Genomic DNA, 9039 nt, shown 5'->3' with positions numbered 1-9039 from the left:
ATCACTAGGTTCATGTTCATTACCAGATTGTGTTTCAGCATCAGAAATAGAAATATCATTGGGATTCTTAGGTGTGTCAACAACAGGTTCACTAGAAGCATGCAAAGTCCTATCATTTTTCTTTTTCTTCTTCTTAGAAGAACTAGGTGCATCAACATTAGTTCTCTGAGAATCTTGCTTAACTCTCTTAGGGGGCCCCTTAGGATACAGAGGTTCCTGAGTCATTTTACCCCCTCTAGTCACAACTCTAACATCATTTTCATTCTTCTTATTATTTAATTCATTGAGCAAATCATTCTTAGCTTTAAGTACTTGTTCTACTTGAGTGGTAACCATAGAGTCATGTTTACTGTTAAGTTTAAGTTCACCTTTAACTCTAGACATATAATCACTCAAGTGTTCAATCATATAAGCATTGTGTTTCAATTGTCTACCAACATAAGCATTGAAGTCTTCTTGTTTAACAATAAAATTATGAAACTCATCCAAGCATTGGCTAGCAAACTTAGTAGATCGGAATTCACCCTTATCTAATCTATAGAGAGAATTTACCTTTACTACCTGTGTTGGGTTATCAACACCATGTATTTATTCAATAGGTGGTAAATTCTTAACATCTTCAGCTTTAATACCTTTTTCTTTCATAGATTTCTTTGCCTCTTGCATATCTTCAGGACTGAGAAATAGGATACCCCTTTTCTTTGGAGTTGGCTTAGGAGTTGGTTCAGGAAGTGTCCAATCATTTTCATTACTCAACAGATTATCCAATAGTAATTCAGCTTGATCAACAGTTCTTTCCCTGAAAACACAACCAGCACAACTATCCAGGTGGTCTCTGGAAGCATCAGTTAGTCCATTATGAAAGATATCAAGTATTTCATTTTTCTTGAGAGGATGATCAGGCAAAGCATTAAGTAATCGGAGAAGCCTCCCCCAAGCTTGTGGGAGACTCTCTTCTTCAATCTGCACAAAATTATATGTTTCCCTTAAAGCAGCTTGTTTCTTATGAGCGGGGAAATATTTAGCAGAGAACTAATAAATCATATCCTGGGGACTACACACACAACCAGGATCAAGAGAATAAACCAAGTTTTAGCATCACCTTTTAATGAGAATGGAAAAAACTTAAGGATAAAGTAATAGCAAGTTTTCTCATCATTAGTGAACAGGGTGGCTATATCATTTAATTTAGTAAGATGTGCCACAATAATTTCAGATTCATTGCCATAAAAAGGATCAGATTCTACCAAAGTAATTAACTCAGGGTCGACAGTAGCAAAAGAAGGGTCATATTTCATTCTAGCATTCAAAGACTTTTCTTCCAGCTTAGCTAACAGTTTCTTAAGATCATATCTATCATTGCAAGCTAAAAAGTCCCTATCAGTTTCTTCATCCATAACATAACCCTCAGGCACAACAGGCAACTCATATCTAGGGGAGAATCTTCATCATCACTTTCATCAATATTATCAGTTTCAATAATTTCATTCTCTCTAACCCTAGCAAGTTGTTCATCAAGAAATTCACCTAATGGCATAGTATTATCAAGCATAGAAGTAGTTTCATGATAAGCATCATGCATAGCAGAAGTGGCATCATCAATAACATGCGACATATCAGAATGAATAGCAGGTGTAGGTGTCACAAGTTTACTCAAAACAGAAGGTGAATCAAGTGCAGAGCTAAATGGCAGTTCCTTACCTCCCCTCGTAGTTGAGGGAAAAATCTTGGTTCTTTCATCCTTCAAGTTCTTCATAGTGATCAACAGATATAAATCCCAAGTGACTCAAATAATAGAGCTATGCTCCCCGGCAACGGCGCCAGAAAATAGTCTTGATAACCCACAAGTATAGGGGATCGCAACAGTTTTTGAGGGTAGAGTATTCAACCCAAATTTATTGATTCGACACAAGGGAGCCAAAGAATATTCTCAAGTATTAACAGTTGAGTTGTCAATTCAACCTTACCTAAAAGAATTAATATCTGCAGCAAAGTATTTAGTAGCAAAGTAATATGGAAGTAGCGGTAATGGTGGCAAAGGTAACAGTAGTAGTTTTTGTAGTGATTGTAACAGTTGCAACGGAAAAGTAACTAAGCAAAGATCAACATGTGAAAAGCTCGTAGGCAATGGATCAGTGATGGATAATTATGTCGGATGCGATTCCTCATGCACCAGTTATAACATAGGGTGACACAAAACTAGCTCCAGTTCATCAATGTAATGTAGGCATTTATTCCGAATATAGTCATACGTGCTTATAGAAAAGAACTTGCATGACATCTTTTGTCCTACCCTCCCGTGGCAGCGGGGTCCTATCAAAAACTAAGGGATATTAAGGCCTCCTTTTAAAAGAGTACCAGAACAAAGCATTAAAACTTAGTGAATACATGAACTCCTCAAACTACGGTCATCACCGGTAATTGTCCCGATTATTGTCACTTTGGGGTTAACGGATCATAACACATAATAGGTGACTATTGACTTGCAAGATAGGATCAAGAACTCACATATATTCATGAAAACATAATAAATCCAGATCTGAAATCATGGCACTCGGGCCCTAGTGACAAGCATTAAGCATAGCAATGTCATAGCAACATCAATCTCAGAACATAATGGATACTAGGGATCAAACCCTAACAAAACTAACTCGATTACATGGTAAATATCACCCAACCCATCACCGTCTAGAAAGCCTATGATGGAATTACTCATGCATGGCGATGAGTATCATGAAATTGATGATGGAGGAAGGTTGATGGTGACGATTGATACGTCTCCAACGTATCTATAATTTTTGATTGCTCCATGCTATATTACCTACTGTTTTGGACTATATTGGGCTTTATTTTCCACTTTTATATTATTTTTGGGACTAACCTATTAACCGGAGGCCCAGCCCAGAATTGCTGATTTTTTGCCTATTTCAGCGTTTCGGAGAAACAGAATATCAAACAGAGTCCAAACGGAATGAAACCTTCGGGAACGCGATTTTCTCATCAAATAAGACCCAGGAGACTTGGACCCTCCATCAAGAAAGCCACGAGGCGGTCACGAGGGTGGAGGGCACGCCCCCCTAGGGCGCGCCCCTGCCTCGTGGGCCCCTCGAAGCTCCACCGACATACTCCTTCCTCCTATATATACCTACGTACCCCCAAACGATCAGATACGGGGCCAAAAACCTAATTCCACCGTCGCAACTTTCTGTATCCACGAGATCCCATCTTGGGGTCTGTTCTGGAGCTCTGCCGGAGGGGGCATCGATCACGGAGGGCTTCCACATCATCATCCAAGCCTCTCCGATGAAGTGTGAGTAGTTTACTTCAGACCTACGGGTCCATAGTTAGTAGCTAGATGGCTTCTTCTCTCTTTTTGGATCTCAATACAATGTTCTCCCCCTCTCTCGTGGATATCTATTCGATGTAATATTCTTTTTGCGGTGTGTTTGTTGAGACCGATGAATTGTGGGTTTCTGATCAAGTCTATCTATGAATAATATTTGAATCTTCTCTGAATTCTTTTATGTATGATTGGTTATCTTTGCAAGTCTCTTCGAATTATCAGTTTGGTTTGGCCTACTAGATTGGTTGTTCTTACCATGGGAGAGGTGCTTAGCTTTGGGTTCGATCTTGCGGTGTCCTTTCCCAGTGACAGAAGGGGCAGCAAGGCATGTATTGTATTGTTTCCATCGAGGATAACAAGATGGGGTTTTTATCATATTGCATGAAACTATCCCTCTACATCATGTCATCTTGCTTAAGGCGTTACTCTGTTTTGAACTTAATACTCTAGATGCATGCTGGATAGCGGTCGATGAGTGGAGTAATAGTAGTAGATGCAGGCAGGAGTCGGTCTACTTGTCTCGGACGTGATGCCTATATACATGATCATACCTAGATATTCTCATAACTATGCTCAATTCTGTCAATTGCTCAACAGTAATTTGTTCACCCACCGTAGAATACTTATGCTCTTGAGAGAAGCCACTAGTGAAACCTATGGCCCCCGGGTCTCCTTCTCATCATATCAATCTCCATCACTTTATTATTGCTTTGCTTTTACTTTGCCTTTTACTTTTTACTTTGCATCTCTATACCAAAAATACCAAAAATATTATTTATCATCTCTATCAGATCTCACTTTCGTAAGTGACCGTGAAGGGATTGACAACCCCTAAGCGCGTTGGTTGCGTTGAGCTATTGTTTTTGTGTAGGTACGAGGGACTCGCGCGTAGCCTCCTACTGGATTGATACCTTGGTTCTCAAAAACTGAGGGAAATACTTACGCTACTTTGCTGCATCATCCTCTCCTCTTCGGGGAAATCCAACGCAGTGCTCAAGAGGTAGCAAGAAGAATTTCTGGCGCTGTTGCCGGGAAGTATGCGCAAAAGTCAACATACCAAGTACCCATCACAATCCTGATCTCCCGCATTACATTATTTGCCATTTTCCTCTCGTTTTCCTCTCCCCCACTTCACCCTTGCCATTTTATTCGCCCTCTCTCTCTATCCTCCCTCTCTATTTGCCTCTTTTTGCCCGTTTGCCTTTTGTTTGATTGTTGTTATGGCTAGTCTCTTTTATTCTCCGTTGTCTTCCGAGAATGAAGTTCTAAATTTTAAACAAAGGGAGGGAGAAAATCTAAAAGATGTTTGGTATAGAATTTGCAATGCTCAAAATAGATCTACCAGGAAGCAATCTAGTTCAGTTCTTCTCCGCAATTTTTATGTAGGTGCTAGTCCTTGGTATAGATATACCCTTGATACCATTACCGGAGGGAATTTCGTGGGTAGCCATACTTTTGATTCTTATAATGCTATGTTAGATTTATTTGGCTCACCACCTCTTTTGGTTAATGGAACTATGTTAACTTTGGAGCATGTTATGCAAAGACTTGAAATTATTGAAAATAAAGTTGCTACCATTGAATTAATTGAAAATCTATATAAAAAGATCCACAATCAAATTACCCAATATGGATCTAAGGTAGGAATGACTTTGAAAAATATTAAGGAAAAGGAACCCATAGTTAATGAGAAAATAAATCTAGATTCCACTAGAATCGATAAACTTGAGGGTATCATTACGAACTTGGGAACCTCTTTTTCTTCCGTAAAGAATACTCCAAGTCCTCCTACTAAAATTGCCAAGCTTATGTATGTTCCTAAAAATAAGGGTGAATCATCTAGTAAGGAAACTGCCGATCTTAAATCTATAAGTATTCATCCCAATCTTTTTGCTATCATTAAGGAACCAATTGCTACAAACAATTTTTTCGATCTTGTGCCTAAGAGTTTGATAATCACTAGAAATAAAGAAATTCCTAAGGGATATAGATGCCTCATTGAAGAATTGCCTACCAAAGATGGCAATACCTAGATCTATTCTTGCTTGTTATGCCTAGCTAGGGGCGTTAAACGATAGCGCTTGTTGGGAGGCAACCCAATTTTATTTTTATTCCTTGCTTTTTGTTCCTGTTTATTAATAAATAAATTATTTAGCCTCTTTTTTGCTTGTGTTTTTTGTGTTTAATTAGTGTTTGTGCCAAGTAGAACCGTTGGGAAGACTTGGGGAAAGTCTTGTTGAACTTGCTGTAAAAACAGAAACTTTAGCGCTCACGAGAAATGCTGTCATTTTTATTTGGAGAGTGCTATTTAGTTAATTATTTTTGCAGATGATTAATAGATAAATCCCTCACGTCCAGAAATTTATTTTAGAATTTTTGGGGTTCCAGATCTTGCGCTAGCTACATATTGCTACAGACTGTTCTGTTTTTGACAGATTCTGTTTTTCGTGCATTGTGCTTATTTTGACGAATCTATGGCTAGTAAAATAGTTTATAAACCATAGAGAAGTTGGCATACAGTAGGTTTAACACCAATATAAATAAATAATGAGTTCATTACAGTACCTTGAAGTGGTCTTTTTTTCTTTCGCTAACGGAGCTCACGAGTTTTCTACTTTAAGTTTTGTGTTGTGAAATTTTCAAGTTTTGGGTAAAGATTTGATGGATTATGGAACAAGGAGTGGCAAGAGCCTAAGCTTGGGGATGCCCATGGCACCCCCAAGATAATATAAGGACACCTAAAAGCCAAAGCTTGGGGATGCCCCGGAAGGCATCCCCTCTTTCGTCTACTTCTATCGGTAACTTTACTTGGAGCTATATTTTTATTCACCACATGATATGTGTTTTGCTTGGAGCGTCTTTTATGATTTGAGTCTTTGCTTGTTAGTTTACCGCAATTATCCTTGCTGTACACACATTTCGAGAGAGCCATACATAATTTGGAATTTGATAGAATAATCTATGTGCTTCACTTATATCTTTTGAGCTCTATAGTTTTACTCTAGTGCTTCGCTTATATCTTTTGAGTTTTATAGCTTTGCTCTAGTGCTTCACTTATATCTTTTAGAGCACGGTGGTGGATTTGTTTTATATAAACTATTGATCTCTCATGCTTCTCTTATATTATTTTGAGAGTCTTAGTAGCATGGTAATTCGCTTAATAATAATATGCTTGGTATGCAAGATTAATAATAAAACTTTCTTATGAGTGTGTTGAATACTAAGAAAAAATTGGTGCTTGATAATTGTTTTGAGATATGAGGATGGTGATATTAGAGTCATGCTAGTTGAGTAGTTGTGAATTCAAGAATGCTTGTGTTAAAGTTTGTGATTCCCGTAGCATGCACGTATGGTGAACCGTTATGTGATGAAGTCGGAGCATGATTTATTTATTGATTGTCTTCCTTATGAGTGGCGGTCGGGGATGAGCGATGGTCTTTTCCTACCAATCTATCCCCCTAGGAGAATGCGTGTAATACTTTGCTTTGATAACTTCTAGATTTTTGCAATAAGTATATGCGTTCTTTTTGACTAATGTTGAGTCCATGGATTATACGCACTTTCCTTCCTTCCACCATTGCTAGCCTCTCTAATACCGCGCACTTTTCGCCGGTATCATACACCCACCAAATACCTCCCTCAAAACAGCCACCATACCTACCTATCATGGCATTTCCATAGCCATTCTAAGATATATTGCCATGCAACTTTCCACCGTTCCATTCATTATGACATGCTCCATCATTGTCATATTTCTAGCATGATCATGTAGTTGACATCATAGTTGTGGCAAAGCCATCGTTCATAATTCTTTCATACATGTCACTCTTGATTCATTGCATATCCCGGTACACTGCCGGAGGCATTCATATAGAGTGATATCTTGTTCTAAGTATCAAGTTGTAATTGTTGAGTTGTAAGAAAAATAAAAAGTGTGATGATTAGCATTTTTAGAGCATTGTCCCAAGTGAGGAAAGGATGATGGAGACTATGATTCCCCCACAAGTCGGGATGAGACTCCGGACGAAAAAAAGAGGCCATAAAAAAAGGGAAGGCCCAAACAAAAAAATGAGAGAAAAATAGAGAAGGGACAATGTTACTATCCTTTTACCACACTTGTGCTTCAAAGTAGCACCATGATGTTCATGATAGAGAGTCTCTCATTCTGTCACTTTCATATACTAGTGGGAATTTTCATTATAGAACTTGGCTTGTATATTCCAATGATGGGCTTCCTCAAAATGCCCTAGGTCTTCATGAGAGCGAGTTGGATGCACACCCACTTAGTTTCTTTTGTTGAGCTTTCATATACTTATAGCTCCAGTGCATCCGTTGCATGGCAATCCCTAGTCACTCACATTGATATCTATTGATGGGCATCTCCATAGCTCGTTGATACGCCTAGTTGATGTGAGACTATCTTCCCCTCTTTTTGTCTTCTCCACAACCACCATTCTATTCCACATATAGTTCTATATCCATGGCTCACGCTCATGTATTGCGTGAAGATCAAAAAAGTTTTGAAAGTGTCAAAAGTATGAAACAATTGCTTGGCTTGTCATCGGGGTTGTGCATGATTTAAATACTTTGTGTGGTGAAGATAGAGCATAGCCAGACTATATGATTTTTATGTCAACATGAACTTTTGTCTTGAATCTTTTGAATCTGAATATTCATACCACAATCAAGAAGATTTACATTGAAATTATGCCAAGTAGCACTTCGCATCAAAAATTCTATTTTTATCATTTACCTACTCGAGGACGAGCAAGAATTAAGCTTGGGGATGCTTGATACGTCTCCATCGTATCTATAATTTTTGATTGCTCCATGCTATATTACCTACTGTTTTGGACTATATTGGGCTTTATTTTCCACTTTTATATTATTTTTGGGACTAACCTTTTAACCGGAGGCCCAACCCAGAATTGCTATTTTTTGCCTATTTCAGTGTTTTGGGAGAAACAGAATATCAAACGGAGTCCAAACGGAATGAAACCTTTGGGAACACGATTTTCTCATCAGATAAGACCCAGGAGACTTGGACCCTCCGTCAACAAAGCCATGAGGCGGTCACGAGGGTGGAGGGCGCCCCCCACTAGGGCGCGCCCCCTGCCTCGTGGGCCCCTCGAAGCTCCATCAACGTACTCCTTCCTCCTATATATACCTACGTACCCCCAAACGAACAGATACGGAGCCAAAAACCTAATTCCACCACCGCAACTTTCTGTATCCACGAGATCCCATCTTGGGGCCTGTTCCGGAGCTCCGCTGGAGGGGGCATCGATCACGGAGGGCTTCTACATCATCATCCAAGCCTCTCTGATGAAGTGTGAGTAGTTTACTTCAGACCTACGGGTCCATAGTTAGTAGCTAGATGGCTTCTTCTCTCTTTTTGGATCTCAATACAATGTTCTCCCCCTCTCTCGTGGAGATCTATTCGATGTACTCTTGTTTTTGTAGTGTGTTTGTTGAGACCGATGAATTGTGGGTTTATGATCAAGTCTATCTATGAATAATATTTGAATCTTCTCTGAATTCTTTTATGTATGATTGGTTATCTTTTCAAGTCTCTTCGAATTATCAGTTTGGTTTGGCCTACTAGATTGGTTGTTCTTGCCATGGGAGAAGTGCTTAGCTTTGGGTTCGATCTTGTGGTGTCCTTTCCCAGTGACAGAAGGGGCAGCAAGGCACGT

This window comes from Triticum urartu, chromosome 1A (assembly GCF_056163025.1).
Source record: "Triticum urartu cultivar PI428250 chromosome 1A, HENAU_Tu73, whole genome shotgun sequence".
NCBI classification, from domain to species: Eukaryota; Viridiplantae; Streptophyta; class Magnoliopsida; order Poales; family Poaceae; genus Triticum; species Triticum urartu.
This window is presented reverse-complemented; position numbering follows the sequence as displayed.